A 26773-nucleotide genomic window follows, 5' to 3' on the forward strand; every position below is an offset into this window, starting at 1 on the left:
CAAGGTGCAGATAACTTTATGAAAATCTTCCTCTTGAGAAACATAGTACACCGGAAAAAAATCTCTGGATTAGGAGCCAGGAGACTGGTTCAAGTGCCATCTGGTCCATTAACTAGCTGACTAAATATGGACAAGTCACTTTTCTCTGACCTCAGTCAGAGGCTTGGTCTGTAAAACAAAGGTGCTGAACAAAATGACCTTCTTGGTAGACTTCTTGCAGATCTAACATGTTATGGGTCTACTGGGATGGGGATTGAAAATGTGATTTTATTTCTACAAGAAACTCCCAGGTGAGGAATCTCTATTAACCAGTTCAGGTCAGCATCTTCTCTGCAATTTATCATCTTAAAGAGCTTTCTAAGAAGCTAACTCTTTGACTTTCCTTAACTGAGAAGTTAAGTGACTTGCCCAGGGTCACAGAGCCAATATGTGTCAGAGGCACACTTCAGTCTATAATGGCTTTTAAAATAAATAAATAGTTGTTGGCAAAGAGTCACACTTCTCTGGTCCATGAAATCAGTGGCACTTTCATTAACACAGATTAATTATAGTAAAGCCCTTTGCACTGCAGCTGTAGAGGTTGCTGTTAAAAAAAACTGGTTTCAAAAGGTTATCATTTGAGATAAATACATATGAAAGGGATTGGTTCTATGTCTTTGGGGGTTTTTCCCTAAAGAGTATGTTGGAAAATCTGTTTGACACTTAAAAATTATAAGGTGGGGATAGGGGGAAGTGCTGGTTAGCAAGTTATGGTCTTACAGACTATTAGATCAGTGGTTGTTACCCTGGGGTTTGTAAATTTATTTTCTTTTTTTTTTTTGAAAACTGTATTTGAAAAACCTTATTATTACCAAAAAAAATAAGCAAGACAATATTAATAACTACTGACCCTTTGCCTATTCTATAAAGTGCTTTTTATACATCTCTATATAAACCCCTGTCAAAAACTAGCATTTGTCCTTTTTTTATAATTGTATTTGAAGATAATTGGTTTCTTCTGTAATCCTATATATTTTATTTTGTGCATTTAAAAGCATTATTTTTTTTTCTGAGAAAGGGGTCGACAGATTTTACCAGATGACAAAGGCATCCATATTAAAGGCATTGAGCATAAATGTATGAAACTTGGAGCACAGTAGTTCATGAAATTTCACTTATGTTGAGATAAGTAGGACAATAGTCCAACTGAGAGAGGACGGACTCACCCTAGAGTTAAGTGTTACATTTTTCAAGTTATTTCCTTTCTCTTTACCAAATTGACAATTTGTCAGTGTCACTGTAGAATTAAGCTACTAGACCTTTAGTTAAGTATAAGTCGCCTTAATTGTGTCTAGTGCTACCCATCCACTTCTAATCTATTTTCATATTCTGGTAATAGCTAAATTGTTTTTCACTGTATATTTGGTGAAGAGACAGTTTTAATAACCTGGCACTTCTCATAACAGAGATTATTTTTCAGTGTCTGTGAGTATTGGAGTCTGTCATCTCAGATGTGTGTTGTAAATATCCTCCAGCATTATGTGACTGAAGTTACCTGGAACTACTAAAACCCGAGGTTTGGAGAGAATGGGTCTTGTGGCAGTGAAGAGAATAATCCCCAAAGGGTAGCGAGAAGAATTGCTCCCATTTACCTAGTGTTGTAGAAGCGTCTGAAGGCTTTCCTCGCAACAACCTTACAGAGTATTATTAGGTCTGTTTTATGAATGAGAGAACCGAAGCTCATAAAGGTGAAATGACTTGGTCAAGGTCACCTCGTGGTGCTTAATTGCCAGATCTATTGGCTTTTGCCCAGCCCTCATTTTTCTTTGCAGCCTTTGATGCTGTTCATTTTCCCCGATTTCCTCCTCTCTCCCAAATTTGGTGCCACCATCCTCCCACAGTCTTCAACACTCAAAACATTGGTGTCTTCTTTTGCCCCTCAATGGGACTCACTCCACATATCTAATCCATCGACAAAACTTGTCATTTCTACTTTTGTGACTTCTCCCATATATGTACCTTTTTCTCCGCTCATACAGATGCCACCCTAGTTCAGGCCCTCATCACACCTTGTCTGGACCATAGCAATAACCTCCTAATTGGTGTCCCTATATCATTTCTCCCTTCTCCAATCTGTCCTCCACCCAACTGCCAGAGTGATTTTGCTAAAAACCTGCTTCTTTCTCTGTCTGTCTCTCTATCTCTTTCTTCTCTCTCTGTCTCTCTGTCTCACACACACACACACACACACACATAAAATAAACACACACACCCCAAATTCCAGCAGCTCCCTATTACTTCTAGGATCAAATATAAATTCCACTGTCTTTAGAGCAACTAGGTGGTGCAGTGGATAGAACATAGGGCCAGAAGTCAGGAATATTCACATTCATGAGTTCAAATCTGGCTTCAGACACTTACCAGCTATGTGACCCTGGGCAAGTCATTTAACCCTGTTTGCCTCAGTTTCCTCCTCTGTAACTTGGGTTGGAGAAGGAAATGGCAAACCACTGCAGAATCTTTGCCAAGAAAACCACAAATGGAGTCAGAAAGAATTGGACGTGATTGAAACAACTGCATAACAACACAATCTGACCCCTTCTACCTTTCCAGTCTTATACTTTACTCCTTTTCATGAACTCTTGTTACAACAGTGTTACTTGCAGCTTACTGTGGCTGTGTAAGACCAATAACATTAGCACACAGGAGGGCTGCTAGCACAGATTCTTTGATTTGCTTTTCTAAGGAAAGTGACATTAAGGGGTTTACAATCTCACTTTAATCAAACATACGTATATCATTCACTTAGTTCAGGGAGAAAAGTCTGAACCCTGAACTTCAGAGAAAATATAAACAGAGCAAATAACACAAATGGGTAGACAAGGCTTCTAGCTGTCTGACCAAAGCTATACATACATAGTTACCAGAGCACCAACATCTGGGTTTTCAAAGGTAGAGGGCTCCTTAACGGCTACCCAGAGTCTCCTCTGGCCAAATCACAGGAACAGTCTTCCAATGATTGACCCCCAAAGCAAAATGCTAACCTCAGAGTACATATATACCCTTTTCCAGGGCCTAAGAGCTTCACACCTCTCCAGGGCTTCACACCTCTCATGACCTAAATAGCAAAAGGGTGTGGGCCTTCCTACAAACAAAGGCAAGACTTAATCAAAGGCACTTGATTGCCTTGGTGCTGAGAAATACTCCAAAAGAAAAAACAGTAAGAAGTCCCACTTTTCTTGCCGTTACAACTCTATAAGCCAGATATAGGACCCTACTTGCCACTCCTCCCACACAACGCTTCATCTGTTGTCTTTGTGCCTTTTGTACTTGCTGCCCCCCATGCCTGGAAAGCTTTTCCTCCTCCCCTTGGCCTCTTCATTTTTCTGCCTTGCTTCAGAAATTCATTTTAGATCCTACCTTCAGACTTTTTCCAGACTCCCCGCCAACTGCTGGTTCTACTGCTTACTTTACCACATGCTTAAGGTGGGACCCTTCATGTTATTGGTAGCAGAAATGATCATAATATTGTAAGGGGTCCGTACTTTCTCCTCCCCCTTTGTGGTTCTCAGAGATTACTTAAAACAAGGTTTTTGGCTTATCCACATGCAATGTGCCTCTAATGCTACAAGACCTTCTTTTCCATTCCCTTCAGCTTAGCTCTGCCCTGCATCCCTAAGCTCATCCTTAGAATGGATGTCTCCAGTTCCAGGCTAAACTTGGGTGAAAAACTATGGACGGATAAATATGAAATCAGCACTACTGAGGACAAAACAATGTGTAACCATTGGCACACAATGGAATGCCTTTGTTGATCTTTTAAAATTTCAGTTTAATCCCTCTTTCTATCTATCAACAGATCTGTACGTTTGCAACATTCTTCCCCTTCCAGTGCCTGGACAGATTTCTGTTTTTCGTATCAGCAGCTAGAATCATTTGACAGGTGCAATCTACTGTGACCCTTTCTTTGACCTGTAACTATTGGAGAACTGTTAACAGTATGAGAGTACATGGAAATCCTAGTGATAAAATAAACAGATTTCAAAGGGATTAAAACCTTTCAGTAAATGATTACAAAAGTAAGGTTATTCGTCTTACAGTATCTTGTGAAATTTTGACTAGAGGATCCTGGGGTTCAGACCTAGACAGGGCTTCAGAGATGATCTTGTTTAATCTTCTATCTCCTGTTCTAAGAAAGCTGAAATCATGCCCTTCTATGTTGCTGAAGTACATAGTTTGAGAAGTACACAGTCGCTGAATAAAATTGCCACATTCCGCATGTACTTCTGCACGGTATGCTGCCCTCTTCCAGTCTGAAAGTCTTCTTGGAGAATCAGGAGAATGAACACTTTTAGAATACCAGATAGACCTTGAAAGGGTAAATAGACCTTTGAAAGCACTTGATTTAGTCTATCATCTCAAAAAAACAGAATCCTAGAAGAATATGCAATAAACATTATTTTCTACTGTGATTCCCATTCTTTTTCTATATTACAACTTTGAAGTAAAAATTTAGCAGGATTTATGGTGATTTAGTGTCTCAGGTAGTAGAAAATGGTATTAATTGCCATTTCATTCCGTCTGATTCCTTAAACTTCCAGTTTTAAACACTGACATAACTTGATCAATAAATTGAAAGAACATTTAGCTGACCTCACTGAACCTAAGTCACCTAACCAGGCCAAACAATATCCCCAATACCAAAAGAAATTGCAGATTTGCTTAACAACCATCAGTAACTTTGACGTATTAATTTTGAATTAAAGTTATTATTTGCCCATCATATATAAAAAGGCACTGAGTATACAAAGACAAAAACAAAGCAGACCCTACTCTCAAGTATTGACATTCTATTGGTTTGGTGTACAGCATGTTGTGTTTGTCCTTTGTTCTCGAAGAGGACCATGACATCAGGGAATGATGACATGACTTGCTGTTGACTTGGATTTGAGTGAGGGAGGGCTGTACAAGGTCACCAGCCTGACTTTCTCCTCCAGAACCCTCTGGGTCCAGTAGCCTGATATTCATCAAGATGATTGCAGATGGTCCAGGATGCATTGGGAGACCCTGGCCCTTTTGGGCTAAGGCCTTTTCTGGTTCTCTCTTTGAGTGAGGTAATGCCCGTTCAGTGAATGTACACAAATGAGCAAATAATAGAAAGTGGTTTGAGGGTGGAGAGAGACTATAGTGCAGAAGACTTTGTGTAAGAAGAGGCTCCTGGGCTAAGCCTTGAAATAAGCTAGGAATTTTGAGGTGCAGATTAAGAGGAAATTCATTTGAGGCATGGGAGAAGTATAGGGCATAGAAGTTAGGTAATAAATGATAGGTTGGATTCAGAGAAGGACCAGCAGGTCTATATGACTGGACAATAGAGTACATGAAAGGATATCATTTTTAAAGTCTTTAAACACAAGGCTGAAGCATTTGTATTTTATATGATAAATAATAAATAAATCATAATAAATAAAAGATTTTTTGAAAATGCTCATGAGCATACTTTGAAATCTCAGCTTTGTCGGCATATAATTGTGTACAGTAGTTTTTGAAAATTCCATCATCTCTCTTTTGAACTCACCTTGTTTTTTGATGATTTTATTTTCCTCTCCCTTAATTATTATCTAATGGTTTATCATTTTGTGTGTGTATTTTAAAAAATGTTTAGCATCTCTTAGTTTTGTTTATTAGTTCTATGATCTTTTTAATTTTTGTTTCTCTGTTTGCCTTCAGTTTTTCTAGTTCTTTTGTACTTCTGTTAGAGTTGCTAATTGGTTTTCTATTCTCTTTTTTTCAACAAACAAAAATGATTTATTATAATATGTACTACTGTCAGCCACAAAGAAAGAAAATCAGTTTAGAATACCAAGAGACTCTATGGCACATAACTGAGTGATTGATTTCAGGCATGTAGACCTTATGATAAAAAATGGAATGTCCTGTATTAGGGAGGATTTAAAAGATGTAGAGTCCTATATCTGGTAGCATAAATAAAATATGGGATCAGGTAGAAGAATTGATACAGACATGAACAGGGTAACATCTATGAAGACTTCAGTCAAATGTGACCAGACTTCTGGCTTTCCATATCTCCCTGCTTCTGGGCTCTGTGGTCATCATAATCAGGGTACTTGGACTTTGCCTTTTTTTGTTCTTCAGCGTTGGCTGTCATGGCCAAGTGAAAACTTTGAGATTTTAGCAAAACAGCAAAATCAAGCTCGAAGCAAGTGAAAAATGCTAAACCTATATGGCAGAAATTGTAACCCTTGGCTGAAATCATGCAGAGGAAGAAGTAACAAAACATAGAAAATAACCTGTTTTTACTATGAAAATCATTCCTAAATCAGCTGTCTGTGTATCAGGCATCTCACTTTTTACAAAGATCAGAATTCATATGCCACTTGTAGAAAAGATAAGAAAAATAAAGAATATAGCAGGTAATTGAACTAACTTGATCCTGATATGTTCAGTTAAGTTATTGATAATGAAAAATAGATCATGGATAGAATAAAGGACACAGGCATGGGTTATCATAATTTTATAGATATATCTAAATGATATAAATCAGTTGCTGTAACAATAAGACCAGAAGAGCCTAAAACACCTTAATCAGTAAGTGTATAACTTAATTACCACATAGGGAGAGATAGCATCGAAAGACAGCATGAATTTAAAATATAGATGTGTTAGCAAAATCATATAAAGAAGTATGTTAAAATATTAAGAACAGTATCATCTCAAAAAAACAGAAATAAGTGAAGTGAGGATAGAACCAATTTAAAGAAATCTTGGTGAGAGGCTCAACTAAGTCATCCCAGGGGCCCTTGAGGATGCAATGGAAGGAAGACAATAAACAGGAAAAATGGAAAAGACCTGCAAAGATTGCCTTTTACAATAAATTCTTTTCACCATCAAGGACAGTAGTGTCATTTCTTAACATCATTCTTATCTGTTTTTATAGAAGAGGTAGACGTGGCACTAAAAGAAACAAAAATGAGAAAAACAACCACAGTAGACCAAGTGTACTTAGAGAAGAATCATGCTGAAAGCGATGCAAATCTTAGAGTGTTGAGGGATCCCAGGATCCCAAGTTGTCTGAAGGAGGGCAACATAGCAAAATCGTGGAAATAATCTCTGACTTTATTAATACTAAAGCAAAAAGGTGATTAAGAAAATATCAATACTTATATTCCTACATTCTCATCATTAAATTTTAGGGGAATAATTACGTATTAAAAGCATCTTCAACAATGGAAAGTCAGATTTTACCAAGTAATATTCCTGATGGTAGACTATATTTTTACCATCATATAATTGCCTGAAAAAATGTAGAGAATACAAGAGTCCAGTGTGTTTATTATGTATTGATTTTTTAAAATGCATTTGATTTGGAAGAATAAAATGCTGCCTTAAGAGCTTTCTTCCAACGAAGAGTTTCACCCCTGTGGATTAAAATCATTAAATATTTCTTTAAAAGGAAATAATGCAGAAATAAATTTGCTAAACTACCCTTTAGTTATAAATATGCAAGGAAGGGATGTTTGTTGGCCCATGGCATTCACCACTGTGATGGTGGAGGTCCAGCCCAAAGTATAAATTGAAGAGGGATTTCCTGAGGATGATGGGATGCTCCAGATGCTCCTGTTTGTGGATGATACTATGCTGAATATATTAAAATATAAAGATATTAATTCTGAAATATTGCAGTTTCCTGGAAGAGATTCATTCAAAGAATGTAGATTCAAAGAATATACTCTTGTCTCTAGTGACCCTTGTTGTTATCTTCCTTAAAAGCTCTTATTTCTGTCTTTATTTGTTTTATATTTTCATTTACTTGTTCAGTTGTCCTGCTGAACCATTCTGAATGTTCCTGTAATGGCTCCATTGTCATTTCTGGGGGACTTACAGAATTTATTGCAATTTCTTCCTCTGGATTTTTTTTAACCCTGTTTCATTTTTTACAAAGTACTTGTTCATTGAGATGGTTCTTGTCTTCTAATGTTCCTTTCTTCTCAGTTAACTTTTATTTATTTATATTTTATTATTTGTTATTGGTGATTATTTCACTTGTATTCTTCATGCGACCAACACTTTCTCTTCCATGAACCCAGCCCCATTGTGTCTTTCTACTAGCCATTGTTGAATGTTGTGTTATCTCATGCCACCAGATTTGGGTGAGATCTGTGACCTTCTGGGGTGAGGGTGACCAGTTGCTGGAAGCTGCCAAAAAACTACTCTGGTTGCCTTTCTCATTCCCACTTTTGTGAACTCCTCCCTTCTCTGTAAGGTAATTTCCTTCCATCCCTAGGCTAACCTAGGGGACCTATTTAGGAAGAAATTTACTCAAAGGTTCCCCCAAGATAATTATTGGGAATAAGGAAGGGAGGCTTTGAGAAGCCTTTGCAATTAGGTCTCCCTTCTACCTTTTTCTTATTCTTGCTGGAGTCCTCTTTCTTCTTGTGCAGTACTAAATAGTTGTAGCCAACACTGCACTTCTGTACAATCTCATCATTTTTCTTCTTCACATAATTACCAATTTTTGCAGCATTTAGAGTTCTTTGTTTATGTGATTTAATGGAAGAACTGTATCCTAAATTATGTCTCATTTTGCCATGTTCTTAGGATTCCCTACATCAGATTTTTTTAAGCAGAGGAGAGATGGGATCGTGTCTTAAGGAGTATGGATTTTGTAGTTGTGTGGAGGACATATTTGAAGAGGGGAGAGATAGAGTAACTAGAATTAAGAGATCATTTAGGGGGCTTTAGAAAGAGTTCAATTAAGAATAATGAAGATCTGAACTACAAACACGTAGCCTTGTGAATCGGAGAAAGAACCCAGATATGAGATGTGTTGTTGAAGTTAGGAGGAAGGGATCTATTCTTAATTGTGGGTCAAATTAGTTCAACTCGTAGAGTATGATTCAAGTGGTGCAAAGGCCTATCCAAACTAGGATAGAATCTTTAGGGTATTTTAAAAAATCTTTTACTACCTTCAAATATAGGCAATATGTGCTTTTTGACAAAATATATTCCTGGAATCTCACAAACTGAATTGACTTAAAGTAGATCATAGTGTCCCATAGGAACAATGTTATAATTGGAGGTTTTACTTTTCAACAGATTCATATCAAAAACATAATAGATATAAACAGTAATATTCCATGAAAGCCAAGCTGCAATTATAAGCCTTTATTTAAATTAGTAAAATTATTCTCCAGGTCATAGAATTAAGAGTTATAGAACTCAAGTTGAAAGTAATGTTAGAAATCATACAGTTTAACCATGTCATTTTATAACTAGGAAACTCCCAGAGAGCTCCCAGTTCATCCAAGGTTCCATAACTAATTACTGGCTGATTCAGGATTAGAACCCAGGTCTCAGGATTTCTTGTCCAATGTTCCTCTCGCTGTACTACACTATCTTTCTCTTATAAAATTTTGTTGTCGTCCAGTTGTTTCAGTCATGTCTGACTCTCCATGACACCATTTTGGATTTTCTTGGCAGAGATACTGGAGTGGTTTGCCATTTCTTTCTCCAGCTCATTTTACAGATAAAGAAACTGAGCCAAACAGGGTTAGCAAACATAGCTCAAAAGTGTCTGAGGCCAGATTTGAACTCAGGAAGATGAGTCTTCCTGACTCTAAGTCTATCCACTGTGCCACCTCCCTGTCCTCTCAATAAAATTAGGGTATATGTAAATATGTCCATTTGATTATAAAAGGGGTCCCAATGCCCCAGCCTGTTGGGGGCAAGATCAATTTTAATAGCTGGGCCAGATTCAAGCTAGTAATTTAAGTGCAAGAATGTAATTAGATGAAACGCTTATAATCCAGCTACTAGATAGCAAAATGGAGTTTATTCAGCCATTGCAGGGGCAGTATGTTCATCAAGGATAGAACATTGACTCAGGTGAGCACAGCTTCTCAGTCTTGTTTGTTCTGCTCGTTTACACTGAATCCTCAGGTGGAGGGGAAAGGGCAGTTTGTTTTGCCTTGACTGTTTTGTACACAAGTGACCAGGAAGCTACATCAATATTCTGAGCCTTGGTCCCCTAAATGAATCACATCTCTAGGACTGTTACATGCCTTTTAAGTACAACCTAGTACAATTTGCATAGGGTAAGAGGGATGGAGAGAGGGCAGTGTTAGGACATTACTCCTACCAGATCTATAAATGTGGATATATTTTAATACTTCCTGCAATGTAGGACCTCATCACTATTTAGATTTTCCTCCACCAGTGTGAATCATACTCCATGTATACCTTCTCATCCTATCCAGTTCTCATCCATTTTCTCCCCTAAATCTTCCCCAGAGAATCTACCCCAGCATTCTATAAGGTGTGCATCTATTACATATACAATAAATACAACTTTTCCAAAGCAGTTATGCCAGCTATAGTCAATATCCATTAAACATATAATTAACAATAATTGTGTTTGCCTCCTTAGAATTAAGGTGGAATTTATTGTCCCCTCCATTATCCCCACTTTCTCACTTATATTCAGTCTTTCCTGGTTGCTTCCCTACAGCCTATAAACATGCCTGTGCTTCCTCCATCTATCCCTTCTAGCTTTCATCCCTTATCTCTCCTATCTCCCTCTCTCTCTCTCTCTTTTTTTTTTTGCTAAACTCCTTGAGAAGGCCATCTAATCGGTACCTCCATCCACATTCTTTTCTCTCTTGTCTTATGGATTCTCTACAATCTGGCTTCCAGTCTTATCATTGAACTGAAACTGCTTTCTCCAAAATGACTAATGATCTCTTAATTGTCAAATCTAATGGCTTTCTCTCAATCCCCATCCTTCTTGACCTCCTTGCAGCCTTTCAATCGCCTTCTTCTCTCCAAATCTGTGTGGTTCTCTTCCTTCCTATCCTACTGCTCCTGCTCAGTCTCTTTTGCTGGATCTTTATCAGTTAAGTTCACTAACCACAAGTATCCCCCAGTGCTCTGTCCTGGACCCTGTTCTCTTCTCCTTCTATACTTCACTTCATGATCTCATCAGCTTCCATGGATTCAGTTGTCTCTGTGCTGATCTCTACGCTGATGATTCTCACATCTACTTATAGTGCCCTAACCACTCTATTGGTCTCCAGTTTGTATCTCCAGCTACTTATCTGACATCCCAAACTGGATGCCCGGTAGACGTCTTAATCTCAACATATCCAAAACTAAACTCATTATCTTTCTCCCAAAACACCCTCCTCTTTCACCCTACCTATTATTGTTAAAGGCATCAGCATCCTCCCAGTCCCTCAGGCTCAAAACCTAAGTGCCGTCCTCTGCTCCTCCTGTATCCAGTGAACATCCCAAGGTCTGTCACTTACGCCTTGGTAACATCTATTAGATAGGACCTCTTCTCTCCTTTAATACCCCCATCACCCTGGTGCAGGCCCTCATTGCCTTGCACCTGGACGATTGCAGTAACCTGCTGGTTGGTCTCCCAGCAACACACCTCTTGTCGGTCCAGTCCAGCCTCTGCTCAACTACCAAAGGAATATTCCTAAAATACAGTTCCAAGTCTCTCTCTCTCTCTCTCTGTCTCTCTGTCTCTCTGTCTCTCTCACATGCATATACACATGCACACACACTCTTTCTCCACCTACTCAGTCAACTATGGTAGTCTCCCTTTTACCTCTAGGATCAAAAGTAAAAAATTCCTGTTTGACATCCAAAGCCCTTTGCAAATTGTCCTTTTCTGTGGCACAGAGGATAGAACACTGGGCCTGGAATCAAGAAGACCTGAGTTCAAATCCAGCCTTAGACACTTACTAGCTGTGTGACCCTGGCCAAGTTACTTAATCTCTGTTTGCCTCAGTTTCCTTAGCTGTGAAATGGGGATAACAATAACACCTACCTCCCAGAGCCGTTGTGAGGTTCAAATGAGATAATAATTGTAAAGTACTTAGTACAGTGCATGGCATATAGTAGACACTATAAAACTGGATATTCTCTTTCCCCTTCTCCCTTTCTACCTCTCCAGTCTTCTTACACCTTATTCCCCTTCACACATTCTCCGATCAAGTGACATGGCCCCTTTGTTATTCCTTAAACAAAACACTCCATCTCAGGACTCCAGGCATTTTTGTGGCTCTCCCCATGATGGGAATGCTCTCACTCTGTATCTCTGCCCTGGCTTCCTTCTAATCCAACTAAAATCCCACCTTCTACCTTCTTCTCTTCTGATCCCCCTTCATTCTATAGAGTGCCTTCCCTCTATTGATTATCTCCAATTTGTCCTGTATATAGATTTTTGTACACAGTCGTTTGCATATTGTCCCCTCTGTTAAAATTGTGGGGTCCTTGAGAGTAGAAACTGTCTTTTGTCTTTCCCTGTATCTCCAAGCATATAGTACAGTGCCTGAAACATAGGAGGTGCTTAATAAATGTTTATTGACTGACTGACTGATTGGCCTATTTTTTTTAACACTAGGAGGACCAGATGTGTCAGTTGAGGCAAATTTGTTTTTTTTTTAACTTTGAAATAAAATTTTTCATCCTACTATCTCTATTTTCTTTGCTCTATGGATTTAGAAAATGTACCATATCAGTTGTCACAGCTTGATCCTTTGAGGTGTTCTTAAATTCCCCTACTTGGGGGCAGCTAGGTGGCGCAGTGAGTAGAGCACTGGCCCTGGAGTCAGGAGGACCTGAGTTCAAATCCGGCCTCAGACACTTGACACATGTACTAGCTGTGTGACCTTGGGCAAGTCACTTAACCCCAATTGCCCTGCCAAAAAAAAAAGCAAAAAAAAAAATTCCCCTACTTGTACTATTTAAAAAAAAAAAAGTTTAAGGAAATTTCAAGTCATGCTTTTTTATCTGAATGACTTTTCCTATAAGTAGTAAAGGCCATTATCCCATTGACATTAGACTCAAATTTAGGATCATTCTTTTAAAAAAAAATAGCTGTGATAAGGTCTAAATATCAGAAGTTGTAACTAAGGACTTCTTATGCAAATTCAGTGAGCAGGAACTTCTTGAGTCTCGTCTTCTTGTTCATTTTATCTCTGTTCTTCCAATCCTTGACTAATATTAAGGTCATCCACGAAAGGGAACAGAAGTCACAAAAGGGCAAATCGTCACAAAATATCACAAAATTCCTAAATTATGTGTGGAAGTTAGGGGAGGAAGAACAGGCAGAGTCTTTCACCTTGGTGATATTATTACCACCTTGTTGAATGTCTGTCAGGCTCAGGACTTGAACATCAGCTGTCTGAACCATTGCATTTATAATCACCTCTTGCCTTCTACTGACTCAATGATTTGCCACCTCCATGGGTCCCTGCTGTAGACCCTTACAAACCAAAGAGTAAACCCATTAGGATTTGAAGTCTTGGTAGCAGTGAACCAAGTGATGAAAAGTCAGAGCCTTAAAAATTGAGGGCTACTTGTTTCTAAGGGATTGTTGAAATGGAGAGATAATCATTTTTAAATATTTTATTAATGCTTTGTTTACACCATCATCATTTTCCAATAGTGGTTGCCTGCCTCTCCCATCTCACCTATAGTGCCCTCCTCTCTAGTAAATAAAAACAAGTTAGTAGAATCAACCAACAAAGTGACTCTGCCTGACAGTGCAGTATTCCATACCTGTAGTATGCCATCTCTCTGTCTAGAGGAGAGATTTCATCAAATGACCTTTGGATCCCCAAATATTGGTCTTTTCACCCGAATTGTGATGGCTTTTGATGTTTTCATTTACACTGTTGTTGTATTCACTGTGTATAATATTTTCCTGGTCCTGCCTTTTTCACACTTTATCTCTTCATATAAAATCTTTCCATGTTCCTCTGAATTCTTGATAGTCATCATTAAGGGACAATGAACTATTCTAAGGAATAAATAATTGTCACAATTTGTTACACAATTCTGCATGTCTCTTAAGCAGGTTTAACACTTAACATTCTTGTAGTTTTAATTTGCCTAACAAATTCTTTCTATAGATGGATACAAAGACAAACTTTACTATGGCCCCAAGCTAAGGAATTTGTGGAATCTGTATAAAAAGATTTTAATATACCTTTTTAGGTTTTGAAGTAAATACTTCAGTGTCGGTGGCAAACGTAACATATGAAAGATTGAGCTCATCTTCTCATTCATTAATTTTAATATTTTCATAGCCCTTCTTAACCTCCTACTTTGGTTTATACATTTAATTGCAGCTCTAATTAACTTCTACGTTCATCCAAGCATCTCTGCACCACTACCGTTCTCCAATCTTCCTTCTACCTTTGGTTGTGCTGTTCTGTAGCTGACTTAACTGGGTATTGGACTGGCTGCTCGGTTGAACCTATCTAAAACATTTTCAACAGAATTTTTAGACATAATTTCTTGAAGTGGGGAAATACACACTCATATGCAAATGGGCATATTGCATTTGTACATATATATGTATGTATTTTTTTAAATGGCAGTCTTGTGAGAGAAGCTGACTTCCTCTTACCCACTTTCACATGTCATTTTTTAACCTGCTGTTGGTGGTGAATGTTAATTCAACATGTACCAGAAAGAGATTGCTAATGGCTAATTCATGAAAAGATCTACCCTAAGAAGAAATTCACAGGCTGAAAAGACCACTTATGGAGCTGGTTTTATTTCCTTTACTTTATAAGTGTTATCAATAGAATCCTAATTAGCATCTGTACTTTATTCTTGTTTGAGTTGTGATTTTACTGGGAAGAATTCCTGAAAGAAAAAATTATTATAGGATTAGAGCGGTAAAGGCTCTCTTGAGGTCATCTGCACCAAGCCTCTGGACAAGAATATACCTAAATCATACAACAGATACATAGTCCCTCTCTACTGACTTGTAATTTCTTGGTGTACCCAGTAAGGAGCTCTCCATCATTGTAAATTGCATCCTATTATGGAACTTTACATTCAGTGCTTGATGCTGGTATTGAGTGACTTTCCCAACCAGGAAAAAAACTGACTTCACTCAGTCAGTGTCTGTCAGGGTCAGGACTTGCACCCAGGTCATCCTGACTCTGAAGCCAGCTCTCTACCCACTGTACCATGCTGCTTCCTTGATTAAGTATCTACCCTTAATTTTAAGTATCTGTAAGGAAGCTTTTCAGAAATTCATATCAGTGTCTAACAACTCTGTCTTTTTAGCATAACAATAACAATATGCAACCTTGGATTTATATAATTGTATTCTCCCTAAGAATCTAAAGTACTTTAGTATCATTCTAACATCCCTGTGAAGTGGGAAAGTGAGGTGGTGGTGTTCTCTTTTCAGAGATTGAGAAAATAAGACAGTTAATTCAAGTGTGCTTTCTGAGGTCTCAGAGTTTGACAATAGCAGAGAAAATTCAGGCTACTATCCTATTCCACTTGAACATGTTTCCTGTTTGCTCATGTTCTCTCCTTATTGAAGAGAGAGAGCAGCTGGTATCCATCTTTACTGTAAAATAAACCTTTTATATATGTTTTGCAGTGCATTGTGGATGAAGAGAAGCATGAAGGCTCATATAGGTACAGAGAAAAGAAGGAAAGAAGCAATAGATGAAGCTGAAAGAGGAACAGTTTTATTTTTGAAGCTAAGAAAGATGAGAATTGAGGAAAATAAGGAACGGTGTCAGTCAAATAGATGATAAAAAGAGCCTCAACACCGATGAATAATTTGATACAGAAAGCCAGCAGTGAATGGATTTGAGAAGGCAGGTGACCTGGTTAAGTAAAAGGTTAGACAGATGCTTTGAACAGTGAGGTTTTAAGATGAAGGTAAAAGAGATTGGCTGTAGGGGCCAGTAGCCCAGACATGAGATTGTCAAAAACATGGGTAAGGTAGAAAGTGTCCAGTATTAGAGGTGACGTAGAGAAAGAAACTGAGGGTTTTTACCATGCTTGAAATGTGAGAATTATCAATCAAGACACTGAGAATAGTTATGAAAGATAGGGACAGCAGAGGTCCTTTAAGAATGATGTTTGGCATTTCGTAAAATTAACAGGATGTTAGATGGAACTGGTCATAAAGGTCATGTTGTACAACTTCCCCACCCAGTGCAGGAATCCCCCCGTAACATTTAAGATCAAAGCATCTTTTATAATACTTCTGAACATCCTTTTTATGCCCAAATCCAGATCACTGAGGTCAGTTTTATCTATCGTTGGGTCAATAAAGGCCATCAGATTTTTCTGATATAAACTATGTGTCTATACTCATTGCCAGTTGTTCTAAGTTATTTTGCTTTTGGAGTGAGTCGAAATGAGGATTTCATGATTCTGTCTAAAATCTTACCTGATATTGAAAGGTATAACCTGCAAACATGTATCAGTTCAGATTTGTACTGTGCAGAATTGAGTGCATATTTTCAAGGAGGATCTAGGAAATATTAAAACAAAATTAGAGAAAGTTCATACTTCTATATACAGTAACATGCCAATGCATTTCCAACCCGACCCTTTCATTAGGTTTTCTTTGTTCAGCAATGTCCTAATTATTCCTTTATCTTTAAGCTCTACTTTCTTTTTTTCCATTGTGTCATTTTGCTTTGTGTGTCTCACATGTACAATAGACCTTATTCACAAGGGGGTGGAGCTCTGATCTTGAGCGAAGCTGGTAATACAAGGAAACTTAAACACAAGTAGAAATTAAATAAATTTAACTACCCAAAAAAGATACACATAAAAAGAAATTGCTTCCATTTTGCTTAGCACAGCATTCTTACCACATGTTATAGAAAGAAGTGATTTTCACTTTTCACACACCCTAGATTGATGTCGATTTTTAAGAAATTTGGCGTGAATCTTCAACACTGAGAAGCAGTATGGTGTAGTCGAGACAGAGCTGGGTTTAAAGTCATGAAGATCTAGGTTCAAGTGTTGCCTCTGACACACAGTAGCTGCGTGACCCTGGGCAAGTCACTTAACCATTCAGTATTCTAGACAATTCTCTTAAGTCTGTAAGTTACAGAGAAGGTGCTGACTGGCATTAGCCAAAGAAGTTTCCTCTCTGGGAATTCCCTGTGCCAGTAAAATCACAGATGCAAGACCAAACCCCTTACTTCAATTGTGTTTGTGCCGTTGAGCATCAGGTGCATTAAAAGCTTATGAGCTCCTTGTTCTCTTAGACTTTCTGCTTTATTTGATACTGTTGACTCCCTAATAGAATAGAAGCTCCCAGAGAAGCTTATACATTCATTTTGTCTTTGGGTCACCAGTGCCTAATTCAGTGCCTTTGTACATAGTTCTTCAGTAGGTTTGTGATCTGATCAGTGAGGGCTTCTTGTCCCTCTGTGCAACTCTGGTTCATTTCTCCCATGAGTTCTTGAAGGAGTCCACCCGATAGCTATTCACATTCGATAGAGCCATTGTTTGTTCACTGGCATCCCCCATGACACAGGCAAACACCTTTGGTGAGTTTATGCCTCCGAGTTATTTTATACTTCATTTAAAACTGATTATTAGAGAGTTATCAGACAATTTCCGTGGTTACACTATTTAGAGAATCTTGTGTGATTTTGACACATTCATGGGGATGCTTTGTTGGAGGAAATAAAAAGATGGCAGGTTGCTCTACAAGTCAACCGCTTTTTCTGTAGTCGATAAGAACAGTGGGCTCTTACATTTCTCTAAATCTTTCAATCAGTTGTGTGACTGTAAACATATTTGCTATAGGAAATACTTTGTGAAAGCGTGCTTGTCCCTTCTCATACATAATTTTGGATGCTCTTGATTCATGTGGATAGGTTTCTCCTGGAAAATATATAGAGATACACAAGAAGAATTTTATCCAATAGGCTTATGGGTTAGTAGTTACTTTCTCTTGCTTATTGGGGGGAGTATTAATTAATAATTAATATGGATTAATAATTGATAAATTAATAAGTATTAATAAACACTTTTTGTTTTCTGAGCCTTTGATGAGCCTGCCCTCTTTCAGATATCTTGAGAATCAGTGCTTCTATGACGTACACTTGTCCCCCCTCCAGCACACAGCTTTCTTTTGGGGTACTTGATCTAATCTGTCTGCTTTTTTTCCACGTTTTCTTTTTCTTAAAGGCCATTTGTATTTTCCCATGCAGCATTTGGAGAAAGGTATCAGAGTCCAAATGGGATGGCTTCCTGGGATTGATGGAGATACGATTTTGTTGTAGAAATCTTCGCCTATTTTTACTGCTTTCCATCTCTTTGTTGTCCTTTCAGTTTCATCTTTAAATATATTCAGGATGATCTGACTTCATGGGGTATTTTACTAAGCTGTGAACATGTTTCCTTCTACTGCTTCCTTCTCTTTTCAGAGGTCAATGCCGCCTATAATCTTTCACCATCCTTCTTTGCAAGATTTTACAAACAACATTATATTCTAAAACAGCGTTGCTTTTGGTTGCCACATACCAGTGCTTGGCAAGGAGGATAAGAATTTGCTGGCTGAGTGATTCCTAGGCTTGGCTTCCTCATTGCAGTAATTGATTGATATCATTTAAATTTTCTTAAGAAATATGCCTGCACGAGAAGTCTGATTCATAAATAAATCTCACAGTGGTAACCCAACATTAATCTTGTCTTTTCTGTCTCCATAACACTTCTCATACACATTCCCTTCTCTACTGACACAGCCACCACCCTAGTATAGGCCCTCGTCACTTGGGCTATTTAAGTATCCTCGTCCATGATCTCTCAGCCTCACCTCTCCCCAGTCTGTCTTCCACACAACTGCCAAAGTGAGCTTCCCAAAGCCTAGATCTGCCTATGTCGCATCTCCTACTTAGTAAACTCTACGGCCTTGCTATTAATCTAGGATCAAAAATGATATCCTCTGGTAGATATTTAAAGCTCTTTATAACCTGACCACTTCTGCCTTTTCTAGTCCTCTTGAAAATTGATTGATTGATCTGAACATTCTTGATAAATTAATGATGGAAATGGCGAACCTCCAAAGGTTAGTATCCTGATGATATATGAACATCAAGATGGTTATTTTGAGAATTTTGTGAAGGATAGCCTCGAGAGGAAGAGGCTGAGGGCAGGGAGATCAGTTAGGAAGTAAAAGTCTGAATTAAGATGGTGGCTATGTGAGGCAGAGAAGGGGAAGCCTTCCATATTCATCCATCATTGTTCGTCACTTAGGGTGCTCCATCCCCATGCTTTTCCCATAGATATCCTTAAACAGACTGGAATGGTACTGTCTCTCCTTATCCCTGCTTTAAGGGGATAGCCCAGTACTCTTTCTATTGTGCCTTCTGCTCTCTGGTTTCACTGGGGGTTGAACCCAGGGCCTTCTGCATGTAAAGCAGACATGATAACCACTACACCATAAAACCAAGCACAAACACAACCTGGCCCATCCCTTGACTCACTTCTTAAGAGGCCTATTCACTGAATGAGCATTACCTCCCTCAAAGTGAGTACATGAAAAGACCTTAGCCTAAAAGGGCCAGGATCTCCCAGTGCATCCTGGGCCATCTCCAGTTGTCCTGGTGAATATCAGGCCACTGGACCCAGATGCCTCTGGAGGAAAAAGTGAGGCTGGTGACCTTGCACAGCCCTCCCTCACTCAAATCAAAGTCAGCTGCAAGTCATGTCATCATTCCCGTGATGTCATTGTCCTCTTCAAGAACAAAGAACAAACACAGCTTCAAGGACTCTCTGGTTTCCTTGAATACAGCTCGAGTGCCATCTTCTGCAAGAAGCTTTTCCTAGTTCTCAAACTATAGTGCCTCCCTCTCTAAGGTTGCCTTGCATGTATCATATACCCCCCCCCCCATTATTCATCCATATTGTCTTTCCTATTAGAATTTTTGCTCCCTGAGGGTTAATTGCTATTGTTCTTGGGGTTTTTTTTGTTTTGCTTTGTTGTCCTGTGGCCTAGCACCAAACGTTGTAGGTGTTCCCCAAGGCTTTGGCCTCACCTTTCCAACACATTCACTTTCCCTTGGTTATCTCATCCACTCCCAGAGCTTCCCTTGTCGTCACAGCTCAGGTCAATCAATAAGTGTTTATTAAGCACCAGTGATGTGCCAGTCACTATGCTAGGCATTGAGGACACAAAGACCAAATAGTCCCCTGTTCTCAAGGAGCATACGTTCTGTTTCATGTCAAGTGATTCCAAAATCCGTATATTCTCCCCCGAGTTTCAGTCCTGCATCTGGACATCTGTAGCTGGTTGTCCTTCCAGCACCTAAAACTAAGTTGAAAACTGAATTCTTCAACTTAGTGCCAAAAACCAAAGTTAAGTTTTCTATTTCTGTTGATAGTATTGTCATATTCCCAACCAGGCATATTTGAAATGGGATCTTTTTTGACTGTCTTCTCTCCTTTATCCAATTAGCTGGCGAGTCCTATCAATTCCAGACCCTTCTTAAAAGCTGCACTGAAGCTGTTCTGTTTCCTAGGCATGACCTTGTTCTTTACACTGAAGGTTTGTGCCATCTCTGGTGCCTTTCGTAGGCTGGACTAGATATGAAGAGGGACTGTTCTGGTTATGAAATTTGAGAGCTCAACAAATAACTTTTGAGAAATAATTTTCAAAAACTTGTGGTCAGACTTCAATTATGTCATCCCACATGATCTTTAATTGACTAAATGTCTGAGCCCCATACTAGGGAAAGTCAGTCTGTCACATTACAGGAAAGTAAGTGTTGTTTGTTTTGGGTTTTATTTATTTATATATTTTATTTTGACACAATGGACATTTCCCAACAAACATTTCAATAAACTTCCCTAAAAAGAATATTTCCCAAGAATAGTTAAGCAAACTGATATAAAAGTGTAACTTTGTCTGATGGTATTTTTAGCCTTCCACTTTTACAGTTTACTGATTATCCAATGAAGTAAGGATAGGTGTTTTCACTTTGATAGTATGTTAACAACCAAGACAGTATTGAGATCCTAGGAACACAGATTTAGAGTTGGAAGGGCCATCAGAGGTCACAAAGTCTAACACCTTCATATTACATATGAGGAAACAGAGGCTGAGAGAAGTGAATTGGCTTTGGCCAAGGTTGCACAGTGGCAGAGGTAGGGGTTAAACCCAGGTCCTCTGACCCCAATCCATTGTGCTTTTCGCTATAACACAAATGACTTTTTCATAATAAATTTTATCAGCATCTTTTGTTTTTACATCACTGACATTTTCCACAATGTCCCCGTTTTGCCTCCTCCTAGAAAAGTATGTTATAATCAATAAAAAGTGAAAGAAGAAGAATCAGCAAAAGTAATTACCTAATCAAACAAGTCTGATGTTACATATGCAGTAGTGAACCCATAGTCTACAATCTCTACAGATGTGTTGTCATATATCTTCTTTGAGACTATTCATTTTTTATTGTTTTGTTGGTTTTTTCCCATCAATATTGTTATGATGTGTGTGTATACATAATGTGTGTATATACATATAGATGAATACATATGTTACATGCATATATAGATATATACATTTATATGTTGTTTTCTGGGTTCTGCATACTGTATTTTGCATCAGTTCATAGAAGTCTTTTCCTGCTTCTCTGTATTCATCATATTTATTGTTTCATACAGCACAGTAATAACTCCTTCATTTTCACGTACCACAGTTTGTTTAGCCATTTCCCAATTAGTGGTCATCTACTTTGTTTCTAGTTCCTTGCTGCCACCTCCCTCCAAAAAAAATTTACTATAAATATTTTGGTGTATAGGGAGCCTAGCAGTGGAATCTTCAGTCAAAAGGTGTGGAAATTTTAGTCACTCTTTTCACATAATTACCGATTGCTTTTCAGAATGGTTGAACCAATGTGCAGCTCCATCGACATTTCCACAACCCTTCCAACATTAACTGTTCTCTTCTTTTATCATCTTTGCCAATTTCCTGGGTGTAAGGTGAAACTTCAGGGATGTTTTGATTTGCATTTCTTGTATTATGAGTCAATTGGATATCTTTTCATAAGACTATTAAATATTTTGCAATTCTTTTGAGAACTGGTTGTTTATATCTTTAAACACTTATCAGAAAATGTTGGTCATATATTTCTATTCTTTCCATATATACTTTAGATATCAAGCCATTATTAGAAATATATGATACAAAGATTTTTTTCCCAATTGACCAATTCCTTTCTTATCCTTGTTGCATTATTTTGTTTCTGCAAAAGCTTTTTAATTCCATGTAATCACTGTTATCTACCTTAACTTTTATAATCACCTGTCTAATTTAAGAATTCACCCTTTGTTACTAGCTGTGAAATGCATATGATCCTCTCTTTTAAATTTGTATAGAATGAGCTTCAATATTTAGGTCACTTTTTATTTATTGTACTATCTGGCATAAGATACTACTCTAAACCTAATTTCTGTCAGAATGTTTCCACTTTTCCCAGTCATTTTGTCAATTGCTCATCCTAAGCAATTTATGTTTTAGGGTTTATCAAATTTGGATTATAGAGTGTTCAGTTACTTCTGATTCTTCATTGTGTATGTACTCTCTTCCAATGATCTTTATTTTAATTTTTTATCCAATAACAGTTGGCTTAGATGATTACTACTTTATGACAGAGTTTAAGGTCTAGAAGTACTATTTCTGTTTCATTAATACCTTTTTTATTATTACCTTGATTTTCTAGAACTTTTGTCCTTCTAATTTAATTTTGTTTTGCTTGGTTCTGTAAAGTTGTCACTTCAATAGTCTGATCAATACATAGCATTAAAGCTGCAAATTAACTTTGGTAGTTAGTACTAGTTAATAGTGGTATTGCTGTTTTTTGATATTGACATATTCCAGCTGTTAGTTCTGAATTTCTCTTCACTTATTTAACTTTTTTCCTTATTTCTTTAAAAAGCATTTTTTACCAGGCAGTGAGTATTGAGTGAGCTTTTGTGGATATAGTCTTGGATATTTTATGTATTTTTGAGCAGTTTCAAATGTGACTTCCTTTTATGTGTCTATCTTTGTTGTCTTTCACATAGCTAGTTAGTATTTCTGTGATTATTTAGGATTTCATTATTAAGTCACCATTTATATGTGTTTCTTTTGCTTGTGTGTCCAGTATGGATTACTAGTTTTATTATGTTATGATCTGTAAAGAATGTTCAGTATTTCTCTTCTTTCAAATTTATTTGCAAATTCTCTGTGCCATAAAATGTGATTTCTTTTTGTGAAAGTGCCAAATAAAGCCTAGAAATATGGATATTGTCTAATGGTCCCCTCAAAAAATGCCGTAAATTGTAGCTCTTACTTCTCCAAGTTTATTCAGTTCTGTATTTTCTTTCATATTTACCTGTTAGATTCGTCCATATCTGAGAAGAATTTTAAAGTCTGCTAATATTATCTATGTTACTACCTATCTGTTTTACATTTCTGTTAAATTTTCCTTTATAAATTTAGGTGCTGTGCCATATATTTTTGATATTGGTTCATTGTTTATTTTTTGCACATAATCTAATTTCCTAGTTTGTCTCTTGTTACTGTGCTTATTTTTGCTTTGTTTTGATAACACGGTTACTATTCCTGGGTTGTTGTTTTTTTTTTAATTTTATCGTTATGCATAGCAAATTTTGTGTTCCAGCTTGTCATTTTTAGTCAATTGAGTCTTTTTGTCATTTTGTCCATTTTGAGTCTTTGCTTTTTAGATGTGGTATTTTTGTTTTTGTAAATAAGTGATTGTGGGTTTTCAGATTCTTTTCTGTTTAGTTCTTTCACATTTAAAATTATGAGAGGTAGATTTGTTTTTCTCTCCATCTGTGTCTCTAGTGTTCTTTTTTTAGTTGAGTTTGTTTCAGTTTCCTTCCTCTTTTATCCTTAAAGAGTACTAGAATTTAAGAATACTTTGAAGGAATAAGCTACATCAATTCACACGTTGTATTTTTTTAATCTGCAAGTGAAAGAAAATAAAAGATAGTAGAAAGAGAAAAAATCATATCAGCTGATTCATCTGATCCTTTTAGGGATAAGAATTTGCTTAAATTACTTTGATGCAACCCATTCCTACAGGCTCTCTTTTGCTCTTTGCTCTCCACTCCCATTTGTCAACCTTTTCCTTAGTTCTAGAGCATTGTTTAAATTAATGATTTATTTTTCTTTCTTTTATTTACTTATTTAATTATTCTTTACTTTTTACCCCTCCTCTCAGTTAAACGGTTAGTTCAAAATGCTTCCTCTTCCCCTCCCCTCCAATTTCTTATATTTGTTATGTTTGTCTCTTATAGAAATAATTTTTATTTTTTGGCTCTGAATTTGATAAACACAAATGTGAACATTTCCATATAAAAAGATGCATATAAAATCACAAACCTCTTTTTTCCTGGAATCATTTTTACCATCCCTTTCTTCCTGATGTTTCTTTACAGTGTTATGTCTATTGTATAAATGCCCTCCTGGTTTTGCTTACTTCACTTAGGATTATTTCCTGCATATTTTTCCAAGATTCTCCGAATCCATCCCTTTTGCCATTTCATAGAGCCCAATATATTCCATTACCTTCTTTTACCTGTAATTTATTTAGCCATTCTCCAGATTGATAGGTATCCCTTCGTTTCTAGTTCTTTGCAAAAAAAAGTGCCACTATAAATATTTTTTGCATATAGGTCCTTCCCACCTTTCTTGATCCCTTTGGGGTATAGGCCTACTAGTATTATTACCGAGTCAAAGGGCATGCCTGTTTTATTGACTTTTTGGATATAGTTTTCCTGTCCCTTTTTAATATAAAAAATTACTTTGCTTTGTTCTCTTCATTAATTCTCTTCCATTACTGTCTATTCTGAAATTCTCTTTTCTAATTTGTAGTCTGTATCCTTGTTTATTCCTTTTGGAAATCTTTTTTGTTTTCCTCAGAGTTAAACCTTCTGAAGTACTAGGTATAAGATGACTTTTCTAATTGATTTCTCTATCATTTCCTTTAGAGATCTTTCATCCCTTTTTTATGTTTTGCCCTGTTCTAAAAGTAACAATTCTTGAAGGAAATGATGCTGATTGAAGAAATGTCTCCAGATTGAAATTACTATGTACAAAATCACAAAACCTGTTTCTCCGCCTTGTACTCCTGTGGTTATTCTTCTTATCCATGGGCTTTAAAAGGGCACAGAAATAACTTGCATCCCTATAATACAGTTTTGACTCAGAAACTACATTTATTCATCTTGGGGCATTGTGGCAATTAGTCCAGGATACTTCAATTACGTTCCTCTATCTTACCTTCTGTTTCTTTAAATTCTGTTTACAACATTATCCATTGTGTGTGAGGGTATGTGTTTTCTCTCTTGATGGTCCCTTTTTTCTTTTGTTTTATCTACTCCATATATCAGTATTACTTTTTCTTTATTTTTATTTTTAGTTCCAAATTCTTTCCCCCACACACAACTCATTGAGAAGACAAGAAATGTGATACCCATTTTACATATGAAGTCATACAAAACATGCCCACATGAGTCTTGTTGCAAAAAAATAAATAAAGCAAGAAAAATAAAGGAAGAGAAAAAAAGTGCTTCAGTCTGTACTCTGAGTTAATCAGTTCACAGTGTGGAGGTGGATAGCATTTTTTATCTTGAATCCTTTGGAGATGTCTTGGATCATTGCATTGATCAGTTAGAAGTGCTAAGAATTTCACATTTGATTACCTTATTTCTGGTACTTTATACAGTGTTCTCATAGTTCTTCCTCACTTCACTTTCCATCAGCTCATTCCAGGGTTTTTCTGAAATCATCTCTTTCATTCATTTCTTACAGCACAATAATATTACATCACAATAATATACCATAACTTGCTTAGCCATTCCCCAGTTAATGAGCATCCCCTCAGTTTCTAAGTCTTTACCACCACAAAAAATAAGCTGCTATAAATATGTTTATACATATGAGTCTTTTTCCTTGGGGTACTGACTTAGTAGCAGTATGCTGGGTCAAAGGGTATACAGTTTTATAGCTTTTTGGGCATAGTTCCCGATTCTTCTCTAGAACGGTTGGATCAGTTCCCATCTTTACACCAACATTGCATTCGTGTGCATATTTTTTCCACATATCTAGCATTTGCCAATTTTCTTAATGTAGGCAGTCTGATGGGTGATACCTTAGAGTTGTTTTAATTTGTATTTCTCTAATTATGAGTTATTTAGAGCATTTCTTTCTTATGAAAACTGCCTTTTCATAGCCTTTGACTATTTGTCTTTTGGGAAAGAGCTCTTTTTATATATTTTGCTTAGTTCCCTATATATTTGAGAAGTGAGGCCTTTATTGGATAAACGATGTAAAAATTTCCCCCAGTTTACTGCTTTCTTTCTAATTTTGGCTATATTGGATTTGTTTGTACAAAAACTTTTTCATTTGAAATAAAACATATCCCTTTTACCTCTTTGTCTCGTTGGGTCATGACCTCTTCCCACTAACTTGACAGATAATTTTTTGCATGCTCCTCCAATTTTCTTACGTCACCCTTTATGTCTAACTCATGTACCCATTTTGAGCTTATCTTGGTGTACGGTGTGAAATGTTTTGGTCTATGCCTTGTTTCTGACAGAGTGCCTTTCACTTTTCCCAAAAGTTTTTGTTAAATAGTGAGTTCTTGCCCCAGTAGCTGGATCTTTTAGTTTATCAAAGTTTACTGGGTTACTGGGCTGTTTGCTTTGGTGTACCTAATCTATCCCATTGATCAATTAACATTTCTTCGTTATGTAGATCTGTCTTTATTTGTGTAAAGACTATTTTGTAATTGTGTTCATAGGGTTTCTGTGTATGTCTTGATAGGTAGAATCTCACATCTATAGTTATTTTAAATTTTTCTCTTCCTGCTGGGCTTTGTTGGTAACATATAGAAATGCTGATAACTTATATAGGTTTCTTTTATATGCAGAACATTTGCTAAGTTGTTTATTATTTCAACTAATTTTT

At 37.1% G+C, this 26773-nt stretch overlaps 1 protein-coding gene and 1 non-coding gene across 3 annotated transcripts in view; one reads left to right on the forward strand and one right to left on the reverse strand.

The window, feature by feature from the left end:
* The window catches only part of NR3C2 (nuclear receptor subfamily 3 group C member 2), a 401382-nt gene that overhangs the window by 363047 nt on the left and 11562 nt on the right, over positions 1-26773 (forward strand). The window lies entirely within an intron of this gene.
* TRNAV-UAC lies at positions 19172-19244 on the reverse strand. The gene has a single exon. It is a non-coding gene; the product is annotated as a tRNA-Val (tRNA).

Source organism: Trichosurus vulpecula, chromosome 6 (genome assembly GCF_011100635.1).
Source record: "Trichosurus vulpecula isolate mTriVul1 chromosome 6, mTriVul1.pri, whole genome shotgun sequence".
Taxonomy (NCBI): domain Eukaryota; kingdom Metazoa; phylum Chordata; class Mammalia; order Diprotodontia; family Phalangeridae; genus Trichosurus; species Trichosurus vulpecula.